This window comes from Lepus europaeus, chromosome 11 (genome assembly GCF_033115175.1).
Source record: "Lepus europaeus isolate LE1 chromosome 11, mLepTim1.pri, whole genome shotgun sequence".
NCBI lineage: Eukaryota > Metazoa > Chordata > Mammalia > Lagomorpha > Leporidae > Lepus > Lepus europaeus.
Window position 1 is genome coordinate 39,187,670 of NC_084837.1, and position 15,572 is coordinate 39,203,241.

At 42.6% G+C, this 15,572-nt stretch overlaps 1 protein-coding gene across 3 annotated transcripts in view; it reads left to right on the forward strand.

The window, feature by feature from the left end:
• The window catches only part of RALGAPA1 (Ral GTPase activating protein catalytic subunit alpha 1), a 265,029-nt gene that overhangs the window by 18,965 nt on the left and 230,492 nt on the right, over nucleotides 1–15,572 (forward strand). The window lies entirely within an intron of this gene.

Here is a 15,572-nt window from a genome sequence, read left to right on the forward strand (position 1 = left end):
CCCAGAGCTGCTTCTAGGTCTCCCACATGGGTGCAGGGGCCTAAGCACTTGGGCCATCCTCTACTGCTTTCCCAGGCACATTAGTAGGGAGCCGTATTGGAAATAGGACAGCCAGCACTTGAACTGGTGCCTATGTGGGATGCAGGCATTGCAGGCTGCGGCTTTACCTGCTGTGCCACAACGCGAACCCCTGAGGAGGTCACTCTTAACTGCTGTGAATCTTCCGTGGTTTTTCTCATTGCTTATAGGATAAAGTAAAAATCCTTAGCTGGCATTCAAAACATATTATCTGATCCTAGCCTCCCTTTTCAACTAAGTGTTGTTGAATTCCATAAAAAAATTATTGGCCGGCGCCGTGGCTTAACAGGCTAATCCTCCGCCTTGCGGCGCCGGCACACCAGGTTCTAGTCCTGGTTGGGGCGCCAGATTCTATCCCAGTTGCCCCTCTTCCAGGCCAGCTCTCTGCTATGGCCCGGGAAGGCAGTGGAGGATGGCCCAAGTGCTTGGGCCCTGCACCCGCATGGGAGACCAGGAGAAGCACTTGGCTCCTGGCTTTGGATCAGCGCGATGAGCCGGCCGCAGCAGCCATTGGAGGGTGAACCAACAGCAAAAAGGAAGACCTTTCTCCCTGTCTCTCTCTCTCACTATCCACTCTGCCTGTTAAAAAAAAAAAAAAATTATCATAGTACTTCACTGTAATAAAGTTCCTCAAGATGCTTATCATGAGACTTGATTTCCAGATGACACTGTTGTAAGTGCATACCTTCTCCCCCTATAATACTTAGCATAGTTTTATATTACAGTAAAAGACACAAATTTTATGCCCTTATCTAAATCCTTTCTCCTGAAAACAGATTCCCTTGTGTCCATGATATATTCTTCCATGCCTGAGGAAATTAGCATTCCTAGTATAACATTGCTACTATGATGCTTCAGTTTTACTGGTACACACCTGCTTTCATCTGCAAGTCCATCTTTTTTTATTAAAGTGTTTGTGAAATTTATCTACATTGTGTGTATTAGTAATACATTGCTTTTTATTTTAAAGATTTATTTATTTACTTGGAACGCAGTTAAGAAGAGGCCAAGGCAGGGGGTGGGGGGAGAGGGGGAGAGAGGGGGAGAGGGAGGGAGGGAGGGGGAGAGGGAGGGAGAGAGGGGGAGAGGGAGGGAGGGAGGGAGGGAGGGAGGGAGGGAGGGAGAGAGAGAGAGAGAGAGAGAGAGAGAGAGGTCTTCTTCCCGTTGGTTCAGTCTCCAGATGGCTGCAACAACCAGAGCTGCACTGATCTGAAGCCAGGAGCCAGGAGCTTCTTCTGGGTCTCCCACACAGGTGCAGGGGTCCAAGCATTTGGGCCATCTTCCACTGCTTTCCCAAGCCATAGCAGAGAGATGGATTGGAAGACTAGAACTGGTGCCCATATGGGATGCCAGCAGTTCTGGTTGGTGACTTTACCTACTGCGCCATAGTGATGGCCCCTGAAAGTCCATATTATACTGTCCTTTCAAGTTTGTCACTGCCTTTATTTCCCAACCTCCTGGTCACTCTATTCAGTTTATCAAGAGTTTTGATACATGGCTTATCATCTTCCCCTTTGTGTCTTGCCATCATCTTAAGAGATGCACTGTGCATAATGGGTAAAGCCTCCGCCTGCAGTGCCAGCATCCCATATGGGCGCCAGTTCGAGTCCTGGCTACTCCACTTCCAATCTACTCTCTGCTATGGCCTGGGAAAGCAGTAGAAGAAGGCCTACGTCCTTGGACCCCTGCACCCACATGGGAGACCTGGAAGAAGCTCCTGGCTCCTGGCTTCTGATCACTGCAGCTCCTGCAGTTGTGGCCAAATGGGGAGTGAACCAGCAGATAGGAAACCCTTCTCTCTCTCTCTCTCTGTGCCTCTTTTTCTCTCTGTGTAATTCTTTCTTTCTTTCTTTTTAAAGATTTATTTTATTTATTTGAAAGACAGAGTTACAGGGAGAGGAAGAGACAGAGAGAGAGGTGTTCCATTCATTGGTTCACTCCCCAGATGGCCACAACGGCCGGAGCTGTGCCGATTTGAAGCCAGGAGCCAGGAACTTCTTCCGGATCTCCCACGTGGGTGCAGGGGCCCAAGAACATGGGCTGTCTTCTACTGCTATCCCAGGCTGTAGCAGAGAGCTGGATCGAAAGAGGAGCAGCTGGGACCCAAACCAGTGCCCATATGGGATGTTGGCACTGCAGGCCAGGGCTTTAACCCGCTGTGCCACAGTGCGCTGCCCTTCCTCCCCCCCCCCCCTTTTTTTAAAAAAAAAGATTTAGTTTATTTATTTGAAAGACAGAGTTAGAGAGACAGAGAGAAAGGGTAACTCTTTCAAGTAAATAAATAAATCTTTTTAAAAAAAGAGAGATGCTAATAGATAATGAAATGGCTCTTTTAGCTTCCTATGTTCACTGTATTTGTTATCCTTAACTTTAGTAGTCTCACTACCATTCCAATTAAAGAAATAATCCTTTTAAAATTTATTTAATTTTTTTTTTATTTGAATAGCTGCTCGTTCTCTCCCCGAAAGTTCGTAATGGCCAGGGTTGAGCCTGGTCAAAGCTGGTAGCCTGGGATCTGGGAATACAAACCAAGTCTCCTATAGGCATTGACTTGAACCATCACTGCTGTATTAGCTGGAAGCTGGGATCAGGAGCTAGAGACTTGAGCATCTTAACTGCTAGGCTATGTGCATATCCCAGCAATTATTGTTTTGCAGACTTTTCTTGTATAATCAAATCCTCCTTTCAATGTTGGTATTTTCCATTGTTCTTAAGCTCTCTCTTCTGTGGATAAAATGTCTTTGGCTTCAACTAATTCAACTGTGTTTGTTGGTAAGTCCCAACCAGATTTTTAGTTTTGACCTTCCTGCTAAACTCTAGACCAGTTTCTGCTCAAATGTCCCACTGGCACTTCAAATTCTAAGGGTCCTAACAAACATATCTTTTATATCTCATTGTCATTTTCTTTAACTCCGTTATTTCTCTCTGTTATTTTATACTCAGCTATATTTGAACTAGAATTGACTCTCTGATGCTTATGCCTTTGCTAATGATAAGTTACCATGCCAGACTGTCTTCTGAACATCGCCCTTAGGTCTGAAATTTTCTATTCTTCTTTCAGATCTCAGGGCAAAACCGATACATAGATTCTACAAAGTCTTCTCTTTTAGGAGGGTGTGGGAGCTTCCCTGCACTGTGCATGTTTATTTCTAGTAATTTGTTTTTTTTGTTTTAACCATTTGTATGTATGCGTTCATTTTAATGTTCCTATGTATTTTTCTCCTCATATCTCTAGATTCAGCATAGTAACTGGCTTATAATAGGTGTTCAGTAAATATGTTCACTTCGTGAATGAATATATTCGGTATGAAGAGAGCAAAGTTGCTGTTTTGAGGAACCAATTGACAGTGGTAGAAAAAAAATTGAAAGTTCAGTATTCTGAGCAGAAAGAATCCTTGGGTTCTCTTAAGTGCTTGTGTAAAAAAATTGGTTCAGAAACTAAAATCTATACTGTTAAAATTGAAAAATCAGCTCGAACAAAAAATACTTACTGAAAAATGTTCATGACATTATGACAGAAATTATCAGATAATCTCCAACATTGTTGGAAGAATTTTTTCATTACCTCTTTTTTTTTTTTTTTTTGGACAGGCAGAGTGGACAGTGAGAGAGAGACAGAGAGAAAGGTCTTCCTTTTGCTGTTGGTTCACCCTCCAATGGCCGCCGCGGTAGGCGTGCTGAGGCCGGCGCACCACGCTGATCCGATGGCAGGAGCCAGGTGCTTCTCCTGGTCTCCCATGGGGTGCAGGGCCCAAGCACTTGGGCCATCCTCCACTGCACTTCCTGGCCACAGCAGAGAGCTGGCCTGGAAGAGGGGCAACCAGGACAGTATCGGTGCCCCGACCGGGACTAGAACCTGGTGTGCCGGCGCCGCAAGGCGGAGGATTAGCCTAGTGAGCCGTGGCGCCGGTCTGTTTGTTTATATATTTATTTGAAAGACAGAGCAACAGAGTGACAGAGAAATATCCCACCTGCTGTTTCTCTTCCCAGATGACTACAACAGCCAGGTCTGGGCCAGGCTGAAGCCAGGGACCATGAACTCCATTGGGAGCTCCCATATGAGTGGCAGTGACCCAAATACTTGGTCTGTCTCCCCTTGCCTTCCCAGGCACATTAGCAGGGAGCTGGATTAGAAGCAGAGTATCTAGGACTCGAATTGGCACTCCAGTTATGGGATGCCAGTGTTGCCAGGTATAACTTAATCTGCTGTGCCACAGCACTGGCCCCTATAAAGCTACATATTAGAAAACAAAACAGAATTGAATAAATGAAAGGAAATAAAATTTATTGTTGGTATTTTGTTTTAGCTAAATGCCAGGAAGTCTCTGAGCAACTAGTACTCTTTCCTTCCCCACCCAAACCTAAAATAGCATAGCTAGGTTAAGAGTATGTTTGTGTTACCAAAAATTTGTTGTCATTGTCTGAATTCTTTTTAAGTCAGTGGCTTCAAGGTTCCCAGTCATTTTCCTCTTTCCATCAATTGTTCTTTGGGCCTTCCAGGGGCAAGTAGGTTGTTATTGAGAGCCACTTGTAAATATGCTATTTCTTATAAATTCTGTTTAAGAAAAATAATTATTCATCTGTGGTTGTATTTATTTTTTGAAAACTGGAAAATGATGGATTTAAATAATTAACTATAGTGCTTTGCTGTGTTTTTGTTAACTGTGAAAGAATAAAGGAGTTGATGGTATAATAAAAAGTGTCAGACAGGAAACATTGTGAATATAGAAGAGAGAAGAATCATTGCTACCCGAGTGGCTCTGGGAAAGCTTCATAGGGGTGGTAGGCTCATTTGAGCTGTGCCTTGAGAGCTGATTAGAACTTTGTAGATAGAATTTCAGTAGATAGACGTGAAGGAAAAGCAGTTTGTGTGGAGGCATTTGTAACAGCACAGACATGAATGCTAGAAAGTAGAAGACAGTGAACTCTAAACTTAAAAACAAAAAATTAGTCCCCAACCTTGAAATTTTAGTTTAATAACAAAGTGTAAAGAAAGAAGTAAGTGTTATGGGAGAGACCTTCGGAGGTCCCAACTGCTCTGTTTGTGATCTGGCTGCACGCTAATGGCCCTGGGAAAGTAGCAGAAGATGGCCCAAGTACTGGGCCCCCTGCCACCCATGTGGGAGGCCTAGATGGAGTTCCGGGCTCCTGCCTTCAGCCTGGCCCAGCCCTGGCTGTTGCAGCCAAATATCTGGGGAGTGAACCAGAGAAAGAAAGATTCTCTCTCTCTCTCTCTCTCTCTCTCTCTCTCTCTCTCTCCTCACCCCTACCCCCAACCTTTCAAATAATAATAATTAAAAAGAACAGTTACAAAACAAACGTGGGATCGACATTGTGTTGTAGCAGGTAAAGCTGTCACCTGCAACACCAGCATCCCCTATAGACGCTGGTTTGTGACCCAGTTGCTTAACTTCCCATCCAGCTCCCTGCTAATGCACCTGGGAAGCAGTGGAAGATGGCCTAAGTGTTCGGGCCCCTGGACCCATGTGGGAGACCTGGATGAAGCTCCTAGCTTCGGCCTTCCCCTTTGCAGCCATTTGGGGAATGAACCAGTAGATGGAAGATCTCTTTCTTTCTCTTTCTCTCTGCCTTTCCTTCTTTCTGTAATTCTGACTTTTGAATAAATAAAATAAATATTTTTTAAAAAACCCACTTAAAAATAGTCAAAGAATTTTGATACAGTAGTAAGTACATATGCCATTTTCACATTTATTTCCTATACATCTTGTGTGTTCTTGCCTACGGTGTTCTTCCATTATTGCCTTCCTTGGTGTTAGATATTTTCTAGTGTACCATTTTACTTCCCTCTGTGTGTGTGTGTGTGTGTGTGTTTACTGTAACTTTTTGAGTTACTGTCTTGGTGGTTTCCATAGGATATTTAATATCTGAATGACAGTTTCATGTACAAAAATCTTGCTTTTTTATAGCTTTTTTGTGTTATTGTCATATAAATTGCATTTTTAAACATTGTCTATCAACATAAACTTGTATTTATAGTTTTATGCAGTTTTAAGTCAACATAGAGGAAAAAATACTTAAACAAAAATGCATCTGCACTGCCTTTTATAGTACTTCTTTTATTTTGTGCTTAGCTTTACTGATACTTTATTTTTCATGTGGATTTGAATTACTGTCCAGTATCTCTTCATCTCATCCTGATAGGTCTCCTGTTAGTATTGCAAGTTAAGTCTGCTTGTCCTGAAACAATTCTCTCAGTTTTTGTTTACCTGGGGATATCTTTCTCCTTAATTTGTTTTTAAAAGATTGATTTTATTTATTTGAAAGGCAGAGTTAGAGATCTCTCATCTGCTGGTTCACTCTTCAAATGGCTGTAACAGCTAGAGCTGGGCCAGGCCAAAGCCAGGAGCCAGGAAGTTCTTCTGAGTCGCCTATGTGGGTGCAGGGGCCCAAGGACTTGAGACATCTTCTACACCTTTCCCAGGTGCATTAGTAGGAAGCTGGATGGGAAATGGAGCAGCTGGGACTTGAACCTACACCTGTATGGAATGCTGCTAGCTCAATCTGCTACGCCATAGTGCTGGCCCATAGCCATTATTTCTTGAAGTATTCCCCCTACTCTCGGTCTCAGTCCAGGCTTTCAGTTACTCATGTATGGCCTGCTCAGTGTTGACCTACAGGTTTCTGAGGCTCTGTTTATTTTTCTTCATCCTTTTTTCATTCAGTTTGTCAAATTGAATAATCTTGATGAACCTCTTTTTGAGTTTACTGAGTTTTTTATTTGCCAATTCAAGAATGCTGCTGAGGGGCTGGCATGATGCAGGGGGTTAAACTCTGCCTGCATCTCCAGCATCCCATATGACCATGGGTTTGAGTCCCTGATGTTCCACTTCCAACCTAGCTCCCTGCTAATGCTCCTGAGAAAGGTGCATTAGATGGGGCCAGCGCTGTGGCACACTAGGTTAATCCTTCACTGCGGCGCCGGCATCCCATGTGGGCGCCGGTTCTAGTCCCGGCTGCTCCTCTTCCAATCCAGCTCTTTGCTGTGGCCTGGGAAAGCAGTAGAAGATGACCCAAGTCCTTGGGCCCCTGCACCCACATGGGAGACCAGGAGGAGGCACCTGTCTCCTGGCTTCAGATCGGCACAGCTCCAGCCATTGTAGCCATTTGGAGAGTGAACCAATGGAAGGAAGACCTTTCTCTCTGTCTCTTTCTCACTGTCTGTAACTTTACCTGTCAAATAAATAAATAAATAAATAAATCTTAAAAAAAGAAAAAGAAAGGCGCATTGGAAGAAAATGGTTCAAGTCCTTGGGCCCCTGCACCCATGTGGGAAACCTGGAAGAAGCTCCTGGCTCCCGGCTTCGGCCTGGCCCAGCCCTGGTTGTTGAGACCATTTGGGGAGTGAACCAGTGGATACAAAATTTCTCTGTCTCTGTAGCTCTGCCTTTCAAAGAAACAAATCTTGAAGAAAAGGAGGGAATGCTGCTGAACTCTTAATAATTTTTCTCTGGCCGTGGCAGCCATCTGGGGATTGAACCATCTGATGGAAGACACCTCTCTCTCTCCCTTTCTCCCTCCCTGTCTTACTTTCTGTAATTCTGCCTTTCAAATAAGTAAATAAATCTTAAAAAAAAAAGAAAAAAAAAAAAAACAAACCTTGCTTTGAAAGTTTACAGAGAAAGGGGGAGAGATAGAGAACGCTCTTCCATCTGCTGGTTCACACCCCAGCCGGCTGAAACCACCATCTCCATCCATATGGGTGGCAGGACCCAAACACTTTGGCAGTCTTCTGCTGCTTTTCCCAAGCCATAAGCAGGGAGCTGGATCAGAAGTGGAGCAGCTGGGACACACGTTGGTGTCCGTGTAGGATGCATGTCAGCATTGCAAGCAGTGGCTTCACCCTCTACACCACAATGCTGGCCCTAAGATCTTCCATTTTTTATTGTCATTTATCTTCCTTCACTTTTTGGATTTATGAAATATAGCTATAATGATTTTTTTTTTGACAGACAGAGTTAGAGAGAGACAGAAAGGTCTTCCCTCCATTGGTTCACCCCCCAAATGGCTGCTACGGCCGGTGCGCTGCACCGATCCGAAGCCAGGAGCCAGGTGCTTCCTCCTGGTCTCCCATGCGGGTGCAGGGCCCAAGCACTTGGGCCATCCTCCACTGCCTTCCTGAGCCACAGCAGAGAGCTGGACTGGAAGAGGAGCAACAAGGACAGAATCTGGCGCCCCAACTGGGACTAGAACCCAGGGTGCTGGCGCCACAGGTGGAGGATTAGCCTATTGAGCCGTGGCACTGGCCGTATAATGACTTTTAATAGTTTTTCCTACTCATGCTAATATCTGTGTTCATTCTGGTTTGAACTTGACTTATGATTATTCTCTTCATTATGGATTACATTTTCCTGCTACTTTGCATGTTATGTAATCTTTAACTGTAGCTCCCTGCATCATGCATTGAGTGCTGGCTGTTTTGTGATCTATCAGTGTTCTTGAGCTTTGTTCTGGGATGCAGTTGTTCAGCAGCAGTTTGATCTTTCGCATCTTGCTGCTTTGGTTACGTTAGCTAATTCTGAGGGAGTGTTTAGTCCAGGGCTGCTTACTTCCGCTAATGGGGCAGTATTTCCCTTAGTTCTCTACTCAGTGTTCATGAATTTGAATTTTGCCTTATGGAAATAGGCATTCTTTCTAGACTGTGTGAGTGCCTGGCCTGTTGCCTGTATTCCTTTCTGCCATTCTTTGTTTTTATGGGGGTTAGCTTTAGTTGTTAATTCTTTTTTTTTAAGATTTATTCATTTATTTGAAAGAGTTACAGAGAGGAGAGACAGAGATATCTTCCATCCTCTGGTTCACTGCCCAAATGGCCGCAACAGCCAAGGTTGGGTCAGGCCAAAGCCAGGAGCTTCTTCCGGGTCTCCCACATGAGTGTAGGTGCCAAAAGACTTGGGCCATCTGCTGCTGCTTTCCCAGGCATGATAGCAAAGAGCTGGATCAGAAGTGCAGCATCCAGGATTTGAACTGGCACAAATATGGAACACTGGCACTGCAGCCAGCAGCCCAACCTGCTGTGCCATAGTGCTGGCCCCAGGTGTTAATTCTTTTTTTTTTTTTTGACAGGCAGAGTGGACAGTGAGAGAGAGAGAGAGACAGAGAGAAAGGTCTTCCTTTGCCGTTGGTTCACCCTCTAATGGCCGCCGCGGTAGCGCGCTGCGGCCGGCGCACCGCGCTGTTCCGATGGCAGGAGCCAGGTGCTTCTCCTGGTCTCCCATGGGGTGCAGAGCCCAAATACTTGGGCCATCCTCCACTGCACTCCCTAGCCACAGCAGAGAGCTGGCCTGGAAGAGGGGCAACCGGGACAGTATCGGTGCCCCGACCGGGACTAGAACCCGGTGTGCCGGCGCCGCAAGGCGGAGGATTAGCCTGTTGAGCCACGGCGCCGGCCCAGGTGTTAATTCTTAATTTTATTTCATTTTTGGTCAGAGAATATGATATGTACTGTGTTATTTTTGGTATTTTGTCTGGTTTGTGTCTTTGTTTAGTTTTTGCATCTCACTTTAGCATGAGAAAATGTTATTATTGGACTTTCAGTTTTATGTATAAAGTGTTGTTTGTGTTGTTCAGATCTCACATATACTTTCTTAGTCTTACCTCTGCTAGGTCTCATATAGGAGTATTATAGTCTAACTGTTTTATATGAGACTGATGTGTTTAAGTCTGCCGTGGTATTTAGTGGCTCTTTTTCTTCTCAGATAACTTGTATATTTTGAAACGGTTTAACTTTGGAATTAAAACTTCCAGGTACGCAGAGCCTTTGGTAAAATATATTCGCCCTCATTTACTGTAATTCTTGCCTTAATGCTTACTTTGCCTCTTATTGATCAATTAGCATTGATGTTTTTGATGATCTAAATGATATTTTTATTTTATGTCTTTGGTTATTTATTGTTAATGTATTTTAATTTTTTGAATATATAATAGCTAAAATTTTGTGCATATTTTACATTTTAAAAGATTTCTTTTTAAAATATCTTTACTTGAGAGGTAGAGGTACAGAGAGAGAATCCTCGCTGACCAACACTGTGTCAGAACTGAAGCCAGGAGCTGGGAGCTCAGTCCAGGTCTCCTACATGGGTGACAGGAACCCAAGTACTGGAATCACTACTGCTGTTTCCTGGGATCTGCGCTAGTAGGAAGGTGGAATCAGGAGCTGGAGCTGGCAATCAAACCCAGGCACTAAGTGGATCCCATAGGTGGGCCCGTTCAAGACCCATCTGCCCCACTTCCAATCTAGCTGGTGTGCCTGGGAAAGCAGTGGAGGATGGCCCAGGTTCTTGGGCCTGTAACACCCACAGAGATCTGGGTGGAGTTCCAGGTTTCAGCCTGACCCAGCCCTGATCAATCATTGCAGTAATTTGGGTAGAGAACCAACAGATGGAAGACCTCTCTCTCCTCTTCCTTCCCTGTCCCTCTGTAATTTTGCCTTTCCAAAAAAAAAATTTATAGAAACACGTCTTTGTATTTCTTTGAGCATTTGAGTGACAAAATTTTAAGTGTTAGAAAATGACTTTTTTCATGTTTGCCTTGAACAATAGATGAACTGAGTATAGTATTGTTATATTGCTCAGTATTTCAAAATGTAATTGCATTGGTTTCTTGCCTCTATTGTGATGATGAGAAAGCTGTTCTTTTGATATCCTTATGTAAGGAAATATACTTTCATCTCCTGTGGATTTTAATCTTCCCCCTTTGTTTTTGGTGTTATGGTATGTTCTTATGTGGGTTTATGTTCATGTATGGATTTGTGTTCATCCTGTTTTGATCTCAATATACTTTCTTAGACTGATGATTTAATATCTCACCTATTTTAGGTCATTTTCAGATATTACTTTCTTAAATATTGCTTACATTTTTCTTGTTCTTGGAACTTTTGAAGTGTTTTCTTCATATTTCACATCTTGTTATCTTCTCTGTTAGATTCTGAGTACTAGCTTTCGTAATGTCTTTCAACTTACTATTTCTCAATTCCTTTCCCCTTCCCTTTTTGTGATCTCTTCTCTTTTTCTCATACACCCTCCTCTTTGGATTATTAGTTTGTCTAGTGTATGTCTGGTTATTTTTTAGCTCCCTGCTTGCTGCTGCTTTCTCCTTCCTTCCTATTTCTTTGATCTCTTTCTTCTTTCTGCTTTTTTTGTGCTTGACTCTGAATTATATTTTATACTGCATTAAAAAATTTTATTTCTGTTTTGTTGAAAGACATACACAGAGAAATTTTCCCCCTGTTGGCTCAGTCTCCAAATGGCTGCAGCATCCAGGTCTGGGGCAGGCCAAAGCCAGGAGCCAGGAACTCTATTACCATCTCCCACATGAGTGATGGTTCTGCTGCTTTCCCAGTTGCATTAGCAGGAAGCTGGATCAGAAGCAGAGCAGCCTGGATTCAGCCAGCACTGTGATATGGGACACCAGTGTCACAAGTGGCAGCAACCCACTGTGCCACACTGCTTGGCCCAAGTCAGTGTTTTAGACCTCAGAAACCTCTATCTGAATCTGTGGTGAAATATTTCCTTGGTTCTTTAAAGAAATGCTAGTGTACAAACACTTCACATCAAACAGAAATATTTAGGAAAATAGGGAAAACTTTTGAACACTTAAGGCTTTTTTTTAATAAGCAGCATCAGCTCTATATCATGCCAGCTGCTTCTCATGGTTTTTTAAAGGTTATGAAAACTGAAGGCATACTTGCTGCTCCTAAGGAGCAACCAGTATTTGTAGAATGGTACTGGTTCATATAACACAAGTTGGATTGGACCAGAAGTCATGGAGTCATTCACAGAAAAACAAAATGAATTCTGAGGGACCTTTTTGGAAAGAGTGGGACTTTGTATTGGGATTTAAATAGATTGATTTTTTTCCTATAATCTGTTTCTTTCCAGATTTTCTTCCTTTTCTATTTTCTTTTTGAAAAGCAGAGTTGGGGGGAGTCCTTCCATCTGCTGGTTTACTCCCCAAATGGCTCCTGCTGTGGCCTGGGAAAGCAGTAGAAGATGACCCAAGCCCTTGGGTGCCTGCACCCACGTGGGAAACTTGGAAGAAGCTTCAGGCTCCGGGCTTCAGATCGAGAGTTACAGAGAGGCAGAGGCAGATAGATAAAGAGGTCTTCCATCTGCTGGCTCACTCCCCAGATGGCTGCAACAGCTGGAGCTGAGTCATTCCGAAGCCAGGAGCCAGGAGCTTCTTCCAGGTCTTCCACGTGGGTGCAGGGGCCCAAAGACCTGGGCCATCCTCCACTGCTCTCCCAGGCCATAGCAGAGAGCTGGATCGGAAGTGGAGCAGCCAGGACTCGAACTGGTGCCCACATGGGATGCGACACTGCAGGTGGAGGCTTAACTTCCTACGCACAGTGCTGATCCCAAGAGTTGTTTTTAAATAAGAGAATCGCCTCACATTTTATCAGCTTTCTGTATTTCTTCCTATACCATGTAACTTCTATGAATTGAGGATCAAAAATATTTTATAAGAGTTTATATTTGTAAACAAGTTAATTGTGAATAAAGAGTTAAAACCAAATTAGCTTAATTTTGATCCAATATTTATTTTTATTCACTTTAGCAGGTATGTTATTTCCAGGCTTTGTGAACTTGCCATATGGGAAGGAAATTAAGAGAGAATATCTTGGCTCCTATACTACAAAACGTTGATTTATGTTTGCTTTTAATGGTTTTGAGTTGTTGTTTTGCTTTGTTACTGTTCTCCTTTTCTTCTTTCTCCTGGGATTTTAATTGTATTTGAAATGTTTCAGGAAATTCAGGAAGTTAGAGCAGTCTATTTTATTCTAATTTCATAGTTTTTAAAGCTACTCTGTTGGAAAAACATAACACTTTTCCTTTTACCTCATGTTTTTATTTGCTATTCCATAGAAAATGCAAGTATATAACTAGTATTTGACGGCTATTGTCCTTATCTCCTTATGGGCAGATAATAAATCAGCAGTGTTCTCTTCTCCTAAATGCACTGGAAGCTGAGTAACATAAATGTTGAGAGCATGGGCACTGGATCCAGGTGCTGGTGTTCAAATCCCGACTCTTGCTTGCTTGCTTGGCAGCTAAGTTACTTAGACTTACTGTGCCTAAGTTTTTTACTCAATAACTTAGGAATAGTAAAAGTACTTATTTCATGTTGTTGTGAAGATAATAGGAATTATAAAGTATTTAGAGGAATGTCCAATTCACAAGAATCACTTACTTTGTTACTCATTGTCATTTTTTCTACTCTAAAGCACACAGGTAGTAAGTGTTACAGACAGCAGTGGAATCTTAATGTTCTAATTCCAAAATTCCAGTAGCAATGCTTCTTTGCCTATTAGTATGTTATGCAGTCACTTCCAAGGTAAAAATTTGCAAGCTGTAAAAGGAACATATTAAATAAAGATAATTTATACTGGAATAAGACATTGAAGTATGTATGCTCAGCACTGTGCTGGGTTTGGGGAATACTGAGGTAGACACAGTTTTTTGTTTTGTTTTTTTAAATTTTTGACAGGCAGAGTGGATAGTGAGAGAGAGAGACAAGAGAGAAAGGTCTTCCTTTTGCCGTTGGTTCACCCTCCAGTGGCCACCGCGGCCGGCGCGCTGCAGCCGGTGCACCGCGCTGATCCGATGGCAGGAGCCAGGTGCTTCTCCTGGTCTCCCATGGGGTGCAGGGCCCAAAGACTTGGGCCATCCTCCACTGCACTCCCTGGCCACAGCAGAGAGCTGTCCTGGAAGAGGGGCAACCGGGACAGAATCCGGCGCCCCGACCAGGACTAGAACCCCGTGTGCCGGCGCCGCAAGGCGGAGGATTAGCCTATTGAGCCGCGGCGCCGGCCCTGACACAGTTTCTATTCTGAAGAATCTAGAGAAGTCCAGGGAAAAATTCGAAAAATTATTATTCTCCTAAAGGAGAAACATAGTGTATATTGGTCAGTTTTTCATAACTGAAAGGAACTACCTGAGGCAGGCTGCCTTATAAAGAAAAGAAGATTATTTTGGGTCATGGTTCTAGGGGTTCACTGTCCAAGATTCAGCAGAATCCCATTCACCGTGAGGATGATTTTTTTTTTTTTTAAAACATTTTTTACTTGTTTTAAATGGCATTTGGAAAGAGACAAAAAGACAACGAGCGAGCAAGCTCCCATTAGCTGGTTCAGCTCCCAAGTGCCCACAACAGCTGTGACTGGGCCAGGCCAGTCTACCTCTCCCATGTGGTAGCAGGTGCCCAGCTACTTGCCTCATCACCTGATGCCTCCAGGGCACATGCTAACAGAGGAGTCTGGAATTGGGATCAGAGCAGGACACAGATCCAGGGGTCTAGGTATGGGATATGGATGTCTGAGCAGTGTCTTAAAAAAAAAAAATTAAAAGATGTTTACCTTTAACTTGGGTTTATTTACAATTAATAGTTTATCTCCGACCCATATTCAAAAATATTTGATTTACTTTTAGTTGCCTTTTTAAAATTTATGTTTTATTATAATAAGAGGTGTATTTTTTGTAAAATATTGGAACAGTAGGAAGAATATAAAAGTACAATTTCTCTTCTTTGCTTTTTTTCTTCAAGGTTCTCACTTTTCTTGAAAAGAAACCAGATAACAATAAAACCAGTCCTGTTACCACTAATAATTTACATATGTATTTGCATAGGTTCCTGATGTTTTATAACATATCTCAAACTTTTTTAACTTTTATTTTTATTAAAATGCTGTCAGCCAAGCAAGTAGTTTTTCTGCATACTCGCATACCTCTAATGTCCTTATTCCAAGTCTTGTTTTTGCCGAGAATTCTCTTCCCATTCAGCCTTCCAGGGCTTCAAGTCCAGGGCCATTCCTGCCCTCTAAAGTCTTTTCAGATAGTGTGTCCTCTGTTAGGCTTTTCTTTTTTCCTTGCCTTTGAGACTCGAAGGTTGTTTTTGTGTTTCTGAACTACCATGTACTTTTGTCACCTTGCCCTTTCTCCTGTGCATGTCATTATCTGTTGAGTTTTGCATGGCCTGAACTGTACTGACGGTTTCTTTAGAGCAGTACTGTCTGTGTTTGAGCATTCGGATCTTTACATGCCTATTGACAGAATTTATCGTTTGGTAGCTATCTACTAAATAATGTGTTTCAGGTATCATAAATTATTCTTAGAAACACTGATCTTAAACTGTTTGGGAATAAGTTAGGAAAGCCATAACTTTGGATTGAAAATCCAGCTTAATGCTTTTTTTTGGTGCGGTTAATGATTGTGGATAAATCTCTTTGAGACATAACATTGTCTCTTTCCAGAAACAAAGATTATACCTCCACTAGTTTTTTTGAAACTAAAATCTATAAAGACTAAAGTTGTGAGAATAAGGATATAGATACATAAATACATATCTCAAATATTTTAATAGGATAGAATTTTAGGAATAGTTTTCTGACTTGGAAACCTGAATGTGAAACTTGGCACTGTGAATATTTGCTAAACATGATTTAATATTTATGTAGGTAATAATAACTAACAACTGTTTTTATT